The sequence below is a fragment of the Schistocerca americana genome, chromosome 1 (assembly GCF_021461395.2).
Source record: "Schistocerca americana isolate TAMUIC-IGC-003095 chromosome 1, iqSchAmer2.1, whole genome shotgun sequence".
Lineage (NCBI taxonomy): Eukaryota > Metazoa > Arthropoda > Insecta > Orthoptera > Acrididae > Schistocerca > Schistocerca americana.
This window is the reverse complement of record NC_060119.1, coordinates 466,218,809-466,240,660: the sequence shown is the minus strand read 5'-3', so window position 1 is coordinate 466,240,660 and position 21,852 is coordinate 466,218,809. Positions and strand designations below refer to the sequence as shown.

General features: G+C 44.9%; 1 pseudogene; it reads left to right on the top strand.

The window, feature by feature from the left end:
- Positions 1 to 565: 565 nt before the first annotated feature.
- On the top strand, positions 566 to 683 carry LOC124556423 (annotated as a pseudogene).
- Positions 684 to 21,852: the final 21,169 nt, after the last annotated feature.

Genomic DNA, 21,852 nt, shown 5'->3' with positions numbered 1-21,852 from the left:
GGACGCTGCTATCAAAGGCACTAGCGTCAGTAGTCTGCTGCCCTAGTGCACTAACGCCAAATTTCGCTGCACTTTCCTAACGAATACGTTCGAGGAACATCCCATAGTGATTTCAGCGGTTATTTCACGTAGTGTTGCATGTCTGTTAGCACTGACAGTTCTATATAAACGCTGCTGCTCTCGATCGTTAAGTGAAGGCCGTCAGCCACTGCGTTGTCCGTGTTGAGAGGTAATGCCTCGGCACATTCTTGACACTGTGGATCTCGGCATATAGATTTCCCTAACGATTTTCGAAATGAATCGTCCCATGTGCCTAGCTCCAACTATCATTCCACGCTCAAAGTCTGTTAATTCCAATCATGTGGCCAAAATCACGTCGGAAACCTTTCCACATGAATCACCTGGGTACAAATGACAGCTCCGTCGTTGCACTGCCCTTTTGTACCTTGTGTACAAGATAATATCGCCATCTGTACATGTGCATATTGCTATGCCACGTCATTTGCCATCTCAGTTTAGTTTGTCTGTGTTAAACAATTCAAATTTGTTCATACTTCTTGAATGTGGCAACGGCCTTGCCGTAGTGGGTACACCGGTTCCCGTCAGATCACCGAAGTTAAGCGCTGTCGGGCGTGGCCGTCACTTGGATGGGTGACCATCCTGGCCGCCATGCGCTGTTGCCATTTTTCGGGGTGCACTCAGCCTCGTGATGCCAATTGAGGAGCTACTCGACCGAATAGTAGCGGCACCGGTCAGAGAAAACCATCATAACGACCGCGAGACCGGTGTGCTGACCACATGCCCTTCCTATCCGCATCCTCAGCTGAGGATGACACGGTGGTCGGATGGTCCCGATGGGCCACTTGTGGCCTGAAGACGGAGTGCATACTTCTTGAATAACCAGGTATAAATATGACATTTAGGAATCTGATGAGTGCTGCAGGACACCATGAACAGAAAACCTCCATTGGTGTTGGTGGTTCGAGCAACCCAGCCAGCTTTAAATCAGATTACAGCGGAGAGAGGCCCACGAGAAAGACAGGCCTTGGCGTGTACTTCACAGCACGTGACACTGCAGGTCTTAAGAGTGTCAGCAGTCATAACATGTAAGCTTTCACGGCCGGCGTCTTCATTAATTAAAACTTCCGTGCTGAATTGCCGTGGTCCGTATATAAAACTGCTTCTCCTTCCTGACGTTTCGTTGCCTACTGCGGGCAACATCTTCTGAGGTGAGTCGGCGATTGTCAATTTGTCCCAATCTACAAGAAAATTAGTGAAACTTTAAGATCGGTGAAAGACGCACGACACCCCTTAGCTATCCCAGGTGTGTATAAAATTCCGTGTAGCTGTGGCATGGTTTATATTGGAACAACTAAAAGGAGTGTTAATACCCGCCTAACGTAACACAAAAGGAACTGTAAATTGGGACAAATTGACAAATCAGCTGTATCGGAACACGTTTTCAAAGACGGTGATCACGAAATAAAATTTAGTGAGACAAGCGTGATAGCTAGGACCTCACATTATTATACTCGCATGTATAGAGAAGCTATAGAGATCTACAAGCACGAAAATAGTTTTAATAAAAATGAAGAAGGATTAAAACTAGACAAGATATGGGGGTCGACTCTGTACCGACGAAGTGACTATCGATTACCTATAATCGAGAGAGATGGCACTAGCCAGAGAGAGTTTTAAAGTCGAAAGCACGTGATGAGTGGTGGCGCCATCTAAGCGCTCTATATAAGCGGGACCTCCAGCGCCTAGCAGCCAGTCGCCGACTCACCTCAGAAGATGCTGCCCGCAGTAGGCAACGAAACGTCAGGAAGGAGAAACAGTTTTATACGAGGCCTGTCCAGAAAGTAAGTTACTTACGATCAGTCGCGAAATGGAAACGACTATGAAAATCCGATAAAGCTTTGCAAAGATGTGTTGGGCAGTATCTCTAGTATGACTCTAGGTGGAATTATGTCGCTCTTTTCATTCCTGAGCTCTTAGTGAGCGCGTAAAGATGTTATAGAAAATAGTGTATCCCGCCAAGTACGAGGGCCTGGTGAGAATTTTCCCCTGAAGCTATGCAACCAACATTACATAACTGTCGTACGGTTTCTTCTTCAAGACAATTCTCAGCCTCATTCTGCAGGGGCAATGAAGATGTTCCTGGATCGTTTCAATTGGAAATGTTTGGTTACCCACAATACAGCCCGTAATTGTCTCCCACTGGTTTCATCTCTGCTCAAACGAACCGCTCACTATGAAGACAACATTTTGGCACAGACAACGAGCTTTAGGCCAGCGTAGAGAATTGGCGGAAAGCACTGGCGGCTGCCTTCTATGATGAGGGTATTGGAAAGTTGGTACAACGCTACGACGAATGTCTGAGTCAGAACGGCGACTACGTAGAGAAGTAGCTGAAAGGTGTAGCTAACTGTTACAAATGAAACATTTCTGATTTTCACTGTGATTTTCTTTTCGCGATCAATCGTAACTTACTTTCTGGACAGCCCTCGTATATGGACCATGGCAATTCAGCCCGGAAGTTTTAATTAATGAGTGTCAGCAGTCTTCTCTGGCGAGGATCGCACGACAGAATTAAGACCTTCAGTGGGTACCTTTTCACTGACATATTGTTTCCTGTGGGCCCTGCATGGAGCCGAGCGTTCAAGAAGTATGGCGGCCAAACTGACTAGTGACGTCACAAGTTCGTTGCGGGTCACGTTTTTCTTGTGGGCCCCGATAGGGAGATTGTCGGAAATATCGGAATGCGAAAATGGCACCTCGGGTGCAGGTGAGTTGGTTTTTCGCAGGCTGGGGCGGTGGCGCACGGCGCTGCGCGCGCTGTCTTCGCTGCCGGCGGAGCAGGCCCAGCTGCTGCACCACGACGACCTGCTGCTGAGCGGGCCCGCCTCGCGCCGCCGGTTCATGCTCGCCTGCTGCGGCGCCTTCGGCCCACTCGAGGTGGGGCTCCGGCTCAGCAGCGGCGGCGGCGCCGGCGGGGCCCTCGCCGTCAAGCGCCTGCCCGCCCTCCTCGGGTGAGCACGGCTGAAGCCAGCCATTCACAGGCCGACGAGTCGGCCAAGCCCCGCCCTCCCCCCACACCCCCTCTGCAGAGCGGCTCGCTGATTCATCTGACTGTGAGTGGACACACTGCAACTCCGTGGCAGACCCTATGTCCAGTCGCGTGGCAGTTTTCACCGTGCAAAAACAGAAAGGAAAAGGACGGAGTGTGGGGATGCAGGTAGAGGTCGGGACTATAGGAGGTGGCGGTGCGCCAGTGGAGCCGACGCACTGGGACCCTGGGGACTGCGGTGAAATCGAACGTGTCAGGGGAGACTAGCTCGGCAGGGGGTATTGGCCAACTGGTCAGCCTGTGAACGGGACGTGCCCGAATGGGCGTCTTTCCAACATTGCCTGTCTGCCACAGCACTGTAACCTCATCATTGCCCGATTCGAGGCTCAAACTGCCAGAGTGTTTCTTCTGGCGTTTGAAACATTCCTTCTGTCTCTCACGTACAGCTTTCATAATGTCATGCCAAGTCCCATTTGCGGTCATGATCAGAATTTACATATTCTTAAGGGGAATTGCAGTGAGACGGCCTTGGCCACATGTGCTGTGTTCAAATGGGAGAGAGTGTCACAGAAATGATACAGGATTTGGGCTGGAAATCATTAAAAGAAAGCGTTTTTCGTTGCGACGGAATCTTCTCACGAAATTCCAATCACCAACTGCAGTGTTACGTGGCTTTATGCTTAATTACAGACTTACTATTTTATCAGTTGATTTGTTTTCACCACGTAACGCCCGCTGTTTACGTCCTTCTTCGTTACTGAGCGATGTATCACTTGTCGTTCCGACGCAGCAACTCTTCCTTTCATGTATCTTTACTACTTTTTATCTATATAAATGATGAACTATTGGTTTTGCCGTTTAACATCTTTTTAATAACTGTGGAAGTATTACAGGCATCGGGTCCACCTAATGTGTCACCCGCCTATACGTTTTACATGAACCTTTCAAGACTCGATCAATCTGTTTACAAAGAGAAAGCAGAATATCTCTTCCTTTGACGTTGTCCAACAACGACCTAGGAAGCTCGACGCCCTCGCGGCCCAGGCTCTTCCATGGCTCGCGGTAGTTTGCAGCATTCGCTTTATTCCTTGCCCACTTGCCGCTACGTCAAACTTTCGTGGTGGTCGTTGGGCAACGTCTTCCACGTTATCTGCAACATAAATAAACTTTCTTTCCACAGTATTTCTGAAAACCCAAAAACAAACTTAAAGAACATAGATAATAATAACTGTTCTTACAATTATTCGTATACGTCTTTGTCGATTTAATGAGGGGTGGGACAGGCCTAAACCTTGTGACACCACACAACTTTCTCCTCCGAATGCGAAAATATTTTGTTGACACCGACCTACATAGGGAGGAACGATCACCGTGATAAAATAAGGGAAATCGGAGCTCGAACGGTGAAAGATATAGGTGTTCATTCTTTCCGCGCGCTATATGGGATTGGAATAATGGAGAATTGTGAAGGTGGTTCGATGAACCCTCTGCCAGCCACTTAAATATGATTTGCAGAGTATCCATGTAGAAGTAGAAGTGGCTCTAACCACTATGGGACTTAACTTCTGAGGTCATCAGTCGCCTAGAACTTAGAACTACTTAAACCTAACTAACCTAAGGACATCACACACATCCATGCCCGAGGCAGGGTTCGAACCTGCGACCGTAGCAGCAGCGTGCTTCCGGACTGAAGCGCCTAGAACCGCTCAGCCACACGGCCGGCGATGTGCTGTGTGACAGTAGGCCCTGTCAGAGCACCTGTAAAACAGCACTCGTGTAATGCAACTTTTCAGTGGCAGATCTGTAGCTGTGCAACAGCATCGACACAACGCGCAGCAGCAGATCTTTGGGGATGTCTTTCCCAGTCTGTCTGTGGGTGTAAGTCGCTTGGGGTGTACCTCCAAGTAGGTATGGCAAAAAACCGACCAGTTAAAACTGGTACTGGTATTTTACTTTTAAATAACCGATTTTTTTCGGTACTGACTTGGCTTCAGTTATAACAGGTTTATTTATTTTTCACTAATAACCAATTAAAATAACCAAAATATCAATTAACCACAGCAGCAGTGCTAAAACTGGATTTTAAATAACTTCTTTTAGAGAACGAGTAACTTTTATTCAAAAAATTTGCATTGTTGTGAAATATTGCATGGTAATAGGAAATGAGGAAAGCATTCAGTGCTATTTTAATAACAATACCGACAGAAAAGAGCAACAAACACTTGGCAAAAGAATTGGTAGAGCATTGCTGGGACAATAATGTATCTTACCGTGTGCCGTGGCCTATTAGATGGTATGCATGTACATGCAATGCGCAAGACTTGCCCCTTCTGGTCTACATGGTAGTTTTTCACTGTCATCGCCGAACATCCGTTGGATTAGATTGTTTGGGGGAAGAGACCAAACAGCGAGGTCATCGGCCTCACCGGATTAGAGGACGGGGAAGGAAGTCGGCCGTGCCCTTTCAAAGGAACCATCCCGGCATTTGCCTCGAGTGATTTAGGGAAATCACGGAAAACCTAAACCAGGATGGGTGGACGCGGGATTGAACCGTCGTCCTCCCAAATGCGACTCCAGTGTGCTAACCACCGCGCCACCTCGCTCGGTAAACATCCGCTGTACTTCAGAATGGCACCAATCGTAGTCTAGAGATATTTTACGATGTGTGCTATCAGTGAAGCACAATGTTCAATTTGCTTTAACACACAACAAACTTACGACACCACATGAGGAGAAAACTTAACAATTCATTCATAGTTTATCGTAAAAATAGAAAGTAGTTGATCTGTTGCTCGTGTCTACGTAATATACCTTCATCTGCTTGTAACCCTTGTAAAAGACACAAATGAACACAAAAAATAGAGTTCTTCAACCTCAGTTTCGACCCAATACTACCAACTATTCGTAACACTAAAATAGTGCAATAATCTCGATAACAACGTGATGTCTGATCAGAGTTTTAAAAAAATTTGAATCAGTAGGAGAATACTGTTGATTTTTTGTACTATTCAACCACTTGTCAGTTTTGAGAAAACTAGCGAATGATGGACGGACTGAGTTTTCTTTTATTTGTCTATTTAATTTAATATTCTGATTCTGTGTATCTTGAAACTGAGAAGTCAAAATTTTTCAATCTGTATATCCTTTTCTGCGTTTATTACAGATAACAAGGAAAACCAGAAGTCGGTTATTTCAAAAACCGGTTGTTTTGAGCGGTTTTGACAGTCAGGCTAAAGTGAAGTTAAAAAAATATATATATAACCGAAAATCGGTTGTTTCAGCCTACCTCGTAGTGCTCCGCCTTCTTGACTTGTTTTCATTGACTTCTCTCATTGGTTAGCGAATGATTTGCTGTTGGCCTTAAATCAGAACAGGCATGATGGATATTGCACTCCAGTTCACTGGAGCAGAAGTCAGTAGGATGACGGCTTTCAGTTATTTGCATTTACGACTAGTGTATTTATTTACATGTACACACTTTTTTTTAGAGTAAAGGTGTTGTTGTTGTTATTGTTGTGGTCTTCAGTCTGAAGACTGGTTTTATGCAGCTTTCCATGCTACTCCTTCTTGTGCAAGCATCTAAGTTAGGATATTTCAGTGGCGCGTCTGAGTAAGGACATTTGGCCATATTTATCTATTTGGCAACGAGTTCACACTGATCGTATGTTTTAAGAGACATGCAGTGATTTTAATGTATGGACAAGTGATCCCCAAGAAAACTTAACACAGAGCCTGCAAAAATATTAACTCACAATCAAAGGATGGAATTTTCGCGCTTTTGGTATCATTTTAACCTCGAATACATAACCCATACCATCTAAAATACTTTTGACTTACAATCTAATTATGGAGCTGGCTCATTTTGTGATAGAGGTTTTCACGCAGGTCACATTACCCAGGCCCTCCAATTATTTTGACTTACAATCTAAGGGTGGAACGTGCGCACTTCGTTGTAGTGGTTTTATCCTAGGACAAATAACACAGACCCTCTGAAACACTAACTTACAATCTAGCGGTGGAATTTGCTCATTTTGTGGTAGTGGTTTTAACCTAGGATACATAATTCAAACCCTCCAAAGTATTTTCACTTGCAGACTAAGGGTGGCACGTGCTTACTTTGTGATAGTGGTTTTACCTGTGACACACAGCCCAGACTCTCCAAAATATTTTTCTTACAATCTAAGGGTGGGACTTGTACATTTATAGCCTGAAAGGCACTGTGAAGTGCCTGGCAGAGGGCATATCCTTTTGTATCAGTTATTAGCACTTTTTTTCGTTGTATTTTGTGCACGTGAGCTTTTTTCTGTTGACTCCAGATTCCATGCAACCATACACATTCCGATCAAAGGAGCCACTAATTTCAAATGGAACTGCTTTAATTACTACCTGTCTTGGACATGCAGGTTAATTAAAAATATCTTCGATATTTTGGTAATCTAGTGTCGTCTCTACCATCGTACCATTACAGTTGAAGTGAACATGTAAAAGCTAGTTATAGACCTACATAACTACTTACGGTCATTGACCAGTACGAATGCTTATATACTAGACTGCGTTGTTCTACAGGACGTGTGAATTCTGAAGGTGCTGGCAGCTAATTACATATTGTGCTTAGCGTCACAACAAAAAACAAAATTCAGACACTGTGTGAGATGTCTCCATATAAGACCATTTCAGCAGTCTTGCTGGAAGGACAAGCCATTAGCCGGCCACTGTGGCCGAGCGGTTCTAGGCGATTCAGTCCGGAACCGCCCTGCTGCTACGGTCGCAGGTTCGACTCCTGCCTCGGGCATGGCTGTGTGTGATGTCCTTAGGTTGGTTAGGTTTAAGTAGTTCTAAGTCTAGGGGACTGGTGACCTCACATGTTAAGTCCCATAGTGCTTAGAGCCATTACAAGCCATTACCTGTGGCTGTACAACATTGTAAAAGTTGAAAATAAACGAAAGATCTCGATGCAAACTTAAATGATTAATATAGGTATTTACTTAGCGATGACATCTTGTGACTTAACACATAGGTTTCGATTAAAGCTAAGTATCCCACATGGAATATCGTAAATATCAACGCGTCTAATGCCACAGTGCTCTTCTCTGACGAAATATTAAAAACTGTTAAAAAAATAAATTTTTCCAGCGACAAAAACTAAAATTACCTCCATACCTCGACGGATAAAGTTTCGAGTATTAATCATACAACAAAATACGCACCTCTTTCCGTGCTACCATTTTGCCAAAACCTCGTTCCGTTGCGATGCCTTGAATTGTTTATGTTTATACAGCGGGTGTGACGACAGCGTGGTTTGCGTTGCGCCTGGACAGAACAGGGCGCGATGCGCACGACCCAGCTGTACACATATAAGCCAATATCTCGACTGTGGAGATAAACAAACGTGTGCACTTTAACGTGTGTATTACCTGCATGCTCATGATAGTTAATAATTAAAAATACACTCCTGGAAATGGAAAAAAGAACACATTGACACCGGTGTGTCAGACCCACCATACTTGCTCCGGACACTGCGAGAGGGCTGTACAAGCAATGATCACACGCACGGCACAGCGGACACACCAGGAACCGCGGTGTTGGCCGTCGAATGGCGCTAGCTGCGCAGCATTTGTGCACCGCCGCCGTCAGTGTCAGCCAGTTTGCCGTGGCATACGGAGCTCCATCGCAGTCTTTAACACTGGTAGCATGCCGCGACAGCGTGGACGTGAACCGTATGTGCAGTTGACGGACTTTGAGCAAGGGCGTATAGTGGGCATGCGGGAGGCCGGGTGGACGTACCGCCGAATTGCTCAACACGTGGGGCGTGAGGTCTCCACAGCACATCGATGTTGTCGCCAGTGGTCGGCGGAAGGTGCACGTGCCCGTCGACCTGGGACCGGACCGCAGCGACGCACGGAAGCACGCCAAGACCGTAGGATCCTACGCAGTGCCGTAGGGGACCGCACCGCCACTTCCCAGCAAATTAGGGACACTGCTGCTCCTGGGGTATCGGCGAGGACCATTCGCAACCGTCTCCATGAAGCTGGGCTACGGTCCCGCACACCGTTAGGCCGTCTTCCGCTCACGCCCCAACATCGTGCAGCCCGCCTCCAGTGGTGTCGCGACAGGCGTGAATGGAGGGACGAATGGAGACGTGTCGTCTTCAGCGATGAGAGTCGCTTCTGCCTTGGTGCCAATGATGGTCGTATGCGTGTTTGGCGCCGTGCAGGTGAGAGCCACAATCAGGACTGCATACGACCGAGGCACACAGGGCCAACACCCGGCATCATGGTGTGGGGAGCGATCTCCTACACTGGCCGTACACCACTGGTGATCGTCAAGGGGACACTGAATAGTGCACGGTACATCCAAACCGTCATCGAACCCATCGTTCTACCATTCCTAGACCGGCAAGGGAACTTGCTGTTCCAACAGGACAATGCACGTCCGCATGTATCCCGTGCCACCCAACGTGCTCTAGAAGGTGTAAGTCAACTACACTGGCCAGCAAGATCTCCGGATCTGTCCCCCATTGAGCATGTTTGGGACTGGATGAAGCGTCGTCTCACGCGGTCTGCACGTCCAGCACGAACGCTGGTCCAACTGAGGCGCCAGGTGGAAATGGCATGGCAAGCCGTTCCACAGGACTACATCCAGCATCTCTACGATCGTCTCCATGGGAGAATAGCAGCCTGCATTGCTGCGAAAGGTGGATATACACTGTACTAGTGCCGACATTGTGCATGCTCTGTTGCCTGTGTCTATGTGCCTGTGGTTCTGTCAGTGTGATCATGTGATGTATCTGACCCCAGGAATGTGTCAATAAAGTTTCCCCTTCCTGGGACAATGAATTCATGGTGTTCTTATTTCAATTTCCAGGAGTGTATTTTCATATGAATTTAGTACCTTCGTTGATCGTCCTGTGTATGGTTGCATGATATTTGGAGCACGCAGAAAAACCTGCCCTGCAAAAAATTTTCAAGCGGAACGGAAAAAACTCCTGATAACTGGTATAATGGGATATATCCTCTGCATGTACTTCGCAGCGGTCCGCAGGGTGTAGATATACAGTAGTGCCATTAATTCTAGACACTTTGTAGAGATTCATTGAATATTGGATTCAGGAGTTTATTTTAGTTGAAATATACAATATAATTCACTACCAATTTTCAGAAAACATGCCTTAATGTTCTCTATTTACAAATTAAAGTTGAAATACAGAAATTTAATTAAATACTTCAAAAATGAAACAAAATACTCACAACCCAACAATTTCAGAAAGTTGCGAATTACTTGGCGCAAAAGTTACTGCAATATTTCTTAGTATTTTGTGGGATATTCTTTTGATTTAATCACTGCCTCTACTCTGTGCGACATCGAGTCCACGAGATGTCGAATATCTTCTGGTTTGATCAATCTGAACCACGAACTGACGATGGCCTCCAGGATCTCCATCTTGTTCTTGGAATTCGGTCGTGAAATCATGAATTTAAGCCTTGACCACAAGTTCTCAGTTGGGTTGAGGTCGGGATTATTGTCAGGGAGAAGCAGCACGCTAATTTGAGGTCATCGAACTATTTCTTATTGATTTTCGCGATATGACATGGTGCACTGTCTTGCTTAAAGATGCACTGATTGTTGTTACCTTCAAACAAACCGCGGATAGAGGGCAGCAGTTTCAACAAGGAGTATTATAGAAACTCTGTAACACTACCAGATATCCAATGCCATGACTTGCCATGCAGCGCCACGCCATGACACTGATGGGATGCTTCGTAGTGGCAGTGGTGCAGTAGGGTAATCAGTCTTCACCTAGTCGACGACGAACGAACTTAAATCCACCGCCGGCCTGGGTGGCCGAGCGGTTCTAGGCGCTACAGTCTGGAACCGCGCGACCTCTATGGTCGCAGGTTCGAATCCTGCCTCGGGCATGGATGTGTGTGATGTCGGTTTAAGTAGTTCTAAGTTCTAGGGGACTGATGACCTTAGAAGTTAAGTCCCATAGTGCTCAGAGCCAAATCCACCACTTCCAAAGATGCTGATCTTAGTTTCGTCACTCCAAATGACTCTAGCCGAGTCTCCTTGCGTCCATTCCCCGTGAGCTAATGCCCATTGCAAACGTTTCTGCCTCTGCAGTTTGTTCACATGAGGCTTCTAACTTGGAGTCCTCGCTTGCAAATCATATGCGCAAAGTTGCTGTCTGACGATCCGATCAGAAACTTCAACCCCTGAAGTCTTCAAGATGCCATTTATGTGTTTTGCAGAACGCCGACGATCTTGCAGAGAAAGGCAGAAGATTCTACGACAGTCTTGGTTTTCTGCCGGTTCTTGGAGTAGTTTTGATTGACTTAGTTTCTTTATACCGATTGCAAATTTTGCTCACGTCCGACTCTGTGGCGCCTCTATCCAACCTCTTTGCTATTTCTGCATACGTACAACATTCTTCACGGTGTTTTACTGCCTTAGTTTACTTGGAGACCAACCAGCACGCTCCGGAACAGGAGACATCGTTTTCAATCCCTCATCTGTCTCATCTCACACGAAATAAACCTTACACTTCAACAGCAACAACAATGAATTAGTACTGCCGGAGTTACAACAATGATCAGAACGTTTTTTCTCGCCGGATACAGCAATAATAACAGGCTTACATTGATTGATATGTCGGAACAGAACAAATTACTAACAGTGGCACAAACATGTAAAACAGTGAAATTTTTATAAACGCTACTGGCCATTAAAATTTAAACACCGAGAAGAAATGCAGATGATAAACGGGTATTCATTGGACAAATATATCATACTAGAACTGACATGTGATTACATTTTCACGCAATTTGGGTGCATAGATCCTGAGAAATCAGTACCCAGAACAACTACCTCTGGCCATAATAATGGCCTTGATACGCGTGGGCATTGAGTCAAACAGAGCTTGGATGGCGTGTACAGGCACAGCTGCCCGTGCAGCTTCAACACGATACCACAGTTCATTAAGAGTAGTGACTGGCGTATTGTGACGAGCCAGTTGCTCGGCCACCATTGGCCAGACGTTTTCAGTTGGTGAGAGATCTGGACAATGTGCTGGCCAGGGCAGCAGCCGAACATTTTCTGTATCCAGAAAGGCCCTTACAGGACCTGCAACATGCGGTGGTGCATTATCCTGCTGAAATGTAGGGTTTCGCAGGGATCGAATGAAGGGTAGAGCCACGGGTTGTAACACATCTGAAATGTAAAGTCCACTGTTCAAAGTGTCGTCACTACAAACAAGAGGTGACCGAGACGTGTAACCAATGGCACCCCATACCATCACGCCGGGTGCTACGCCAGTATGGCGATGACAAATACACGCTTCCAATGTGCGTTCACCGCGATGTCGCCAAACACGGATGCGACCATCATGATGCTGTAAACAGAACCTGGATTCACCCGAAAAAATGACGTTTTGCCATTCGTGCACCCAGGTTCGTCGTTGAGTACACCATAGCAGGTGCTTCTCTCTGTGATGCAGCGTCAAGGGTAACCGCAGCCATGGTCTCTGAGCTGATAGTCCATGCTGCTACAAACGTCGTCGAACTGTTCGTGCAGATGGTTGTTGTCTTGCAAACGTCCCCATCTGTTGACTCAGGGATCGAGACGTGGCTGCACGATGCGTTACAGCCATGCGGATAAGACGCCTGTCATCTCGACTGCTAGTGACACGAGGCCGTTGGGATCCAGCACGGCGTTCCGTATTACCCTCCTGAACCTTCCGATTCCACATTCTGCTAACAGTCATTGGATCTCGACCAACGCGAGCAACAATGTCATGATACGATAAACCGCAATCGCGATAGGCTACAATCCGACCTTTATCAAAGTCGGAAATGTGATGGTACGCATTTCTCCTCCTTACACGAGACATCGCAACAACGTTTCACCAGGCAACGCCGGTCAACTGCTGTTTGTGTATGAGAAATCGGTTGGAAACTTTCCTCATGTCAGCACCTTCTAGGTGTCGCCACCGGCGCCAACCTTGTGCGAATGCTCTGAAAAGCTAATCATTTGCATATCACAGCATCATCTTCCTGTCGGTTAAATTTCGCGTCTGTAGCACGTCATCTTCGTGGTGTAGCTACTTTAATGGACAGTAGTGTAGTTGCCAGTTAAGTCTATTTACTCGTTTTTAATAAAAAGTATAACATGACATTCTCTAAATGTGATCAATATTCAGTAGACAACACCATAAACAAAAATAAAAACTTAATTTATTAATTTAGTGTACGAAAACTAACTTACATCACGTGATTTTGAAATGAATGAACATTTCAACAGTGTGTCCAGAATAATGCAACTGTTGCAGATGTACACCACGTTATTGAAGAACGGTGATCAAAAACTTCCGAAATCGTAACTTGGAACACAAACCTCCAACCGCGTCCACTTCGCTAGAAATTATTAGACCATCCGACAGCTCCGCTTCGTCGCATCGCGCGTCGCGCGCGTGCGCGTGCGCTTACAATTCACCCGCTGACGACTGTTAGCACCGCACTGCGTTTGCAACAGTAGGACGACGCCGAAGCCACAGCTAGCGAGTCTGCAAACGATCGTATTGACAACTTTTGTCAGTACGACCAATGATTCAACGAATTTAGGCGTACAAAGACATTAGTATCTCTCTAGAGCACCGGAAACGAAGTAGTTGCATAAACAACATACACTACACGGTGCCAGAAGAAAACTTCACCAAACAAAAAGGGGTGAAAATGCAGCGTAACGGACACTGTCGCTTACTATGATACCGGCAGTGTAAAATAAAGCACATGTATCACTTGAAAATTGTGTCACAATCCTGACCGCCTGTTCAGCAATATTATTCAAAAACATTATTTTCTTTCTTCCGCCACTTTCCTCTGCACTGAAGCCTTGGGAAGTACTTATAGATCTACTATATTCTCTTTTTTTGAGCGACTGGAATAGCTGGCAGTTCCTGCAACTCTCCAAAGCGCACTTTTTAATGAGATTTTCGCTCCCCGTCTATCTACTGCGCCAAAAATTTGATGACATTGCATATAATCGCATGTGCCGGATTGTGAAGAGCGTTCCCAGCACCTATGGCGAGTGAAGGCTATGATACACAGTAAAGAGATAGCAACGACTCCTCATTTCGCGAGCTCGAAATAAAACCCACATATCTGCCTGTGTCTGTATATGTGCGGATGGATATGTGTGTGTGTGCGTGTGTGCGAGTGTATACCTGTCCTTTTTTCCCCCTAAGGTAAGTCTTTCCGCTCCCGGGATTGGAATGACTCCTTACCCTCTCCCTTAAAACCCACATCCTTTCGTCTTTCCCTCTCCTTCCATCCTTCCTGATGAAGCAACTTCGGGTTGTGAAAGCTTGAAATTTGTGTGTGTGTGTGTTTGTGAGTTTTTTATTGTGTCTATCAACATACCGGCGCACCCCTCATGCTGCAATGCTATTATAAGTGTTGTAGCGCAGATGTTAAGAAAATATTTTAATATTTGTTTCCCTGAGATAATAAAGGCCTCACTCTCACCACAATCCTCCATTGCAACCTAACAGTGCACATTACTGGCGCATCACCCCAGGTCACTTCAATTGATGTCAGAAGATTCAATCACCATTTAGCAAATCACATCCCAGCAAATCACTCCCAATTTAATCACTCCCTTTCCTGGCAAGCCAGCTGAGGATATATTGTATTTCTTGTGTGACCTGAAATGGTCAGCAAACATTGGAAGATGGTCAGAAGACCATTTATTGCAGTAAACAAAATTACAGCTGTTAGGGGAGATGAACATGTTTGCCAGATGTGGGGAGGGATTGAGAAATGCACAGGCATTTGATCAGCTGAAACAAGACTTCCTGAATTGATATAAGAAACAAAATAGCATGAGGGTTTTCTGTGAACAATTAAGTAGTGTTATGAAGAGACAGTGAGACAGCAGCACATTTTGCAAATAGAATTTGCAACATTAATGTGCAAATGTTTGAGTTGGGAGGGGGACATTGATGACACAAATAGGATTATACTCCTAGAAGCCAAACATAAGACATTAGACACCTTCCTGAGGGGCCTGTCACCCAAAATTCCTAGAACAGTTCACACAGCTACCCTGAAAGACCTGTATGCTGCTGTACGGTTGGCTATGAAGTTTGAAGAAACTGACATGACATCAGGGACGTGTGATAAGCTAGGAATGTTTTATGCCAATGTATGGGGTATCAAATTACATTTGTGACTGAATTGAGGACTTTTTGATAGGAGGGATGCAGCATGTTATCTCTGATGGAGAGTCATCATCAGATGAAGTAGTAACTTCAGGTATACCCCAGGGAAGTGTGTTGGACTCATGCTGTTCATGTTGTATATTAATGACCTTGAAGATAGTATTCATAGTAATGTCAGACTTTTGTAGATGATGCAGTTATCTATTATGTAGTACTGTCTGAAAGAAGCTGTGTAAATATACAGTCTCATTTTAATAATATTCCAAAGTGTTGCATAGAATGGCAACTTGTTTTAAATGTTCAAAAATGTAAATTTGTGCACTTCACAAAATGAAAAAACCTAGTATCTTATGACTATAATATCAATGAGTCCCTTTTGGAATCAGCCAACTCATTAACAGCTGGGTATAACACTTTGTATGGGTATGAAATGGAATGATCACATAGGCTCAGACATGGCTAAAGCATGAGGTAGACTTCAGTTTACTGGAAGAAAACTGGGGAAGTATGATAAGTGTACAAAAGAGATTGCTTACAAATCACTTGTGTGACCAGTTCTAGAATATTGCTCAAGATGTATGGGATGCATACCAAATAGGACCAACAGGCAGTATTAAACATATGAGGGTAATCCCAAAAGTAAGGTCTCCTAGTTTTTATAGGTACATAGACCTGTTTATTTCTACAATCGTTTACATCAGTTTACAGCTTGAACATTTAGCTATTTTTTGACATAATCACCATTTCTGTCGATGCATTTTTGTAGACGCTGTGACAGTTTTTGTATACCCATGACATACCAGCTCACCACCATGCTGTTCAGAAAGTTATGAACTTCTTCTTTCACCTCATCGTCGGAGCTGAATCACTGGGACCACAATTAACACTGACAGGTACTGTGAGACTCTGAAAAATCTCAAACGGGCAATTCAGAACCAGAGAAGAGGAATGTTGAGCAAGAGCATACATATTCTCCATGACAACGCTCGCCCACAGATCACTCGGCAAACCGTTGCTCTCCTGCAACAGTTTCAGTGGAACATAATCACCCACCCACCCTATAGTCCTGACTTGGAGCTCAGTGACTATCGCCTGTTCCCTAGGTTAAAAGAACATTTGGCCGGAAAGCGATTCAGCTCTAACGACGAGGTGAAAGAAGAGGTTCATAACTTTCTGAGCAGCATAGCATTGAGGTGGTATGACATGGCATACAAAAACTGCCACAGAATCTACAAAAATACATCACAGATATGGTTATTATGTCAAAAAATAGCTAAATGTTCAAGCTGTAAACTGATATAAACCAATGTAGAAATAAACAGGTCTATGTACTTATAAAAAAAATAGGAGACCTTACGTTTGGGATTACCCTCGTATGTGAAGAAGGGCAGCATGAATGGTCACAGGTTTGTTTGATTCATGGGAGAGTTTTGCAGAAATACTGAAGGAACTGAACTGGCAGACTCTTGAATATGGACATAAACTCTCCCAAAAAAGTTTCAAGAACCAGCTTTAAATGATGATTCTGGGAACATCACTTGCACAGGGATTGTTAGGATAAGATTAGAATAATTACAGTATGCACATAGGCATTCAAACATCATTCTTCCCATGCTCCATATGTGAATGAAACAGGAAGAAACCCTAATGACTGGTACACTGGGATGCTCCCTCTGCCATGCACTTCATGGTGGTTTGTAGAGTATTGATGTAGATGTAGATGTAGATGATGTAGATGTAGATGTGGATTTAGATATAGATGGGGGAAAGGGGTAGATGTTAAATACAAAAGCGAACCCAAATCTGCCGAGCAGTGTTCCCATTAAATTTTGTTCCTACAGATATGTATGCAGGGGCAGAATGTGGTATAGTGGGCATTGCGGGAGGCAGAAAACATAAATTTTCTTTTGGGCACAGGGGTGCTGTGTCAGTGACAAATGTGGACCTTGTAGGCCAAAAGGAGTTGAACCCACCACACTGTAGGTTGTGTAGTCTGGGAGACAGTGATGTTAAATCATTAGATTCAGTGATATTAAACTTTCAGGTTGGTGTAGTTTAATTTATGCAGTGTGTAGAAGTAGTGCCTCATGTAAGTGAATGTTACTGTATGATCCTAGGATTAGACTTTCTGGTAGAACATCACACCAACACTGACCTTTGGTGACATACAGTGGAACTTAGTGTGACAACATTCCAAGTAGGGAAGACTGTCACTAGTGAAGTAGTGAAACAAGGTTCATCTGTCATAACAAGAGAACCAGTTAAACTGTGAACAAAAACATGAAGACTTGACTCACATGGTACTTTTCCAGGAGGCACCAGAAAGTAGCTTCAGGTGAATGTAGGACTGGAGCTGCCTGTTGATATGCTGTGTGTAATAGAGCCCCAAGAGGAGAATGATGTACTGAACACATCATGTTGTTTTGTCAAAAGAAGCATTGTATGCATACAGGAGACTGTTGGCAGAAACGCAGTACCCATGAATTTACGTAATGAGGTAAAGCTTGCAAGCTGACCATTACTAGACATCCTAGAGGAGGACGATTGGGACACATCAAATGTCAACCATGATCAGACACAAACCATTGCAAAAATGCCTTACATAGGAAGGTACAGGATATTAAAGGAACAGAAAAGGTTGCTCATAGAGTTTAAGGATTTATTAAAAGATGGAAAATCCAGGATGTAATGAAACAATATTTTGAAAAGGATAGTTGCTAGTTGCTAATCACCATATAGCGGTCATGCTGAGTCACAGGTAGACACAACAAAAAGACTGTCACAAAATAAACTTTCAGCCAACAAGGCATTTGTCAAAATAGATGACACACACACACACACACACACACACACACACACACACACACACGACTACAGTCTCTGGCACCTGAGGTAATGAGCAGCAGCAGCAATGCGTGTTGGGAAAAGCAACTGGGTGGGGATAAGGAGGAGCTGGGGTGGGGAGGGCAAGGGATACGAGGGTAGGGGTGGGGCACAGTGATGTGCTGTTGGGGAGTGTGCAGGGATGATGTGGGGAGGAGATAGGGCAGCTAGGTGCAGTTGGGAGGTTAGGCAGGGGGCAGGGGAGGAGTGGGGCACACAGGGGGTAGAGGAAAAGGGGAGATATAAGAAGACTGTGTGCTTTGGTGGAATAGAGGGCTGTGTAGTGCTGTAATGTGAACAGGGAAAGAGCTATGTGGGTGAGGACAATGAATAATGAAGGTTGAGGCCATGAAGGTTACAGGAATGTAGACTATGTTGCAGGGATAGTTCCTGTTTGCACAATTCAGGAATCTGGTGTTGGTGGGAAGGATCCATATGGCACAGGCTATGAAGCAGTCATTGAAATGAAGAATTTCATACTGTGCAGTGTGCTAAGCAATAGGGTGGTCCAGTTGTTTCTTGGCCACAATTTGTCAGTGGCCATTCATGTGGTCAGACAGCTTACTGGTTGTCATGCCCATACAGAATGCAGCACAGTGGTTGCAGCTTAGCTTGTAGATCACGTGACTGGTTTCACAGGTAGCCCTGACTTTGATGGGGCAGGTGATGTTTGTGACCAGACTGGAGTAGGTGATGGTGGGAGGATGTATGGGAAAGGTTTTGCATCTAGGTCTATTACAGGGATATGAGCGACGAGGTAAGCGGTTGGGAGTAGGGGTTGTATAGCAGTGGATGAGTATATTGTGTAGATTCGGTGGATGACGGAATACCACTGTGGGAGAGGTGGCAAGGATAGTGGGCAGTAGATTTCTCATTTCAGGGCACAAGGAGAGGTAGTCAAAACCCTGGCAGAGAATGTAATTCAGATGCTTCAGTCCTGGTTGGTATAGAGTTACAACGGGAATGCTCCTCTGTGACCAGACGGTGAGACTTTGGGGGATGATGGGTGACTGGAAAGATAAGGCATGGGAGATTTGTTTTTGTACAAGTTTGGGATGATAATTACAGTCTGTAAAGGTCTCAGTGAGATGCTTGGTATATTTCAAGATGGATTGCTTGTGACTGTGAATGCAATGACCATAGGTGGCTAGGCTGTATAGAAGGGTCTTCCTGGTATGGAATGGGTGGCAGCTGTCGAAATGGAGGTACTGCTGCTGGTGAGCAGATTTCATATAGACAGAGGTGCTAATGAAGCCATCTTTGAGGTGGTGGTCAACATCTAGGAAGGTGCTTGTTGGGCTGAGTAGCACCAGGTGAAGTGAATGGAGGAGAAGCTGTTAAGGTTCTGGAGAAATGTGGATAGGGTGTCCTCACCCATGATCCAGATCACAAAGATGTCACCAGTGAATCTGAACCAGGTGAGGGGTTTAGGATTCCAGGTGTTTAGGAAGGATTTCTCTAGACGATCCACAAATGAGTTGGCCTCGGGTGGTGCCATGAGAGTGTCCGTAGCCATACCCAGGATTTGTTTGTAGGTAATGCCTTCAAAGGAGAAGCAATTGTGGGTGAGGATATAACTGGTTGTTTGTTTGGAATCTGTCAAGCATTGGGAAAGGAAGTGTTCAACAACAGTAGGCCATGGGCATTAGGGATGTTAGTGTAAATGGAGGTGGTATCAGCAGTGACAAGTAGGGTGCACCTTGTGGTAAATGGACAGCAACTGTGGAGAATCAGTGGAGGAAATGGTTGTTATGTTTTATATAGGAAGGTAGGTTATGGGTAATAGGCTGAAAGTGTTGGTATACGAGAGCAGAGATTCTCTCTGTGAGGGCACAATAACTGGCCACAATGGTGCATTGTCGGTGGTTGGGTTTATGGACTTCAGGAAGCACGTAGAAGGTAGGAGTGCAGGGATTGGTAGGAGTGAGGAGGGAGATGGATTCTGGGGAGAGGTTCTGTGATGGGCCTAAGGATCGGAGGAGAGACTGGAGATCCTGCTAGATTTCTGGAATGGGGCCCGGCAAAATAGCCTACGTTCCCATGACCCTCATGGCCTCATTGTTGTTGTTGTGGTCTTCAGTCCTGAAACTGGTTAGATGCGGCTCTCCATGCTACTCTATCCTGTGCAAGCTCTTTCATCTCCCAGTACCTACTGCAACCTACATCCCTCTTAATCTGCTTAGTGTATTCATCTCTTGGTGTCCCCCTACGATTTTTACCCTCCACGCTGCCCTCCAATACTAAATTGGTGATCCCTTGATGCCTCAGAACATGTCCTACCAACCGATCCCTTCTTCTGGTCAAGTTGTGCCACAAACTTCTCTTCTCCCCAATCCTATCCAATACTTCCTCATTAGTTATGTGATCTACCCATCTAATCTTCAGCATTCTTCTGTAGCACCACATTTTGAAAGCTTCTATTCTCTTCTTGTCTAAACTATTTATTGTCCATGCTGCACTTCCATACATGGCTACACTCCATACAAATACTTTCAGAAACGACTTCCTGACACTTAAATCTATACTCAATGTTAACAAATTTCTCTTCTTCAGAAATGCTTTCCTTGCCATTGCCAGTCTACATTTTATATCCTCTCTACTTCTACCATCATCAGTTATTTTGCTCCCAAATAGCAAAACTCCTTTACTACTTTAAGTGTCTCATTTCCTAATCTAATTCCCTCAGCATCACCCGACATAATTCAACTACATTCCATTATCCTTGTTTTGCTTTTGTTGATGTTCATCTTATACCCTCCTTTCAAGATACTATCCATTCCGTTCAACTGCTCTTCCAAGTCCTTTGCTGTCTCTGACAGAATTACAATGTCATCGGCAAACCTCAAAGTTTTTATTTCTTCTCCCTGGATTTTAATACCTACTCCAAATTTTTCTATTGTGTCCTTTACTGCTTGCTCAATATACAGATTGAATAACATTGGGGATGGGCTACAACCCTGTCTCACTCCCTTCCCAAGCACGGCTTCCTTTTTGTGCCCCTCGACTCTTATAACTGCCATCTGGTTTCTGTACAAATTGTAAATAGCCTTTCGCTCCCTGTATTTTACCCCTGCCACCTTTAGAATTTGAAAGAGAGTATTGCAGTCAACATTGTCAAAAGCTTTCTCTAAGTCTACAAATGCTAGAAACGTAGGTTTGCCTTTCCTTAATCTAGCTTCTAAGATAAGTCGTAGGGTCAGTATTGCTTCACGTGTTCCAACATCTCTACGGAATCCAAACTGATGTTCCCCGAGGTCGGCTTCTACCAATTTTTCCATTCATCTGTAAATAATTCGCGTTAATATTTTGCAGCTGTGACTTATTAAACTGATAGTTCGGTAATTTTCACATCTGTCAACACCTGCTTTCTTTGGGATTGGAATTATTATATTCTTCTTGAAGTCTGAGGGTATTTCACCTGTCTCATACATCTTACTCACCAGACGGTAGAGTTTTGTCAGGACTAGCTCTCCCAAGGCTGTCAGTAGTTCTAATGGAATTTTGTCTACTCCCGGGGCCTTGTTTTGACTCAGGTCTTTCAGTGCTCTGTCAAACTCTTCACGCAGTACCGTATCTCCCATTTCATCTTCATATACATCCTCTTCCATTTCCATAATATTGTCCTCAAGTACATCGCCCTTGTATAGGCCCTCTGTGTACTCCTTCCATCTTTCTGCTTTCCCTT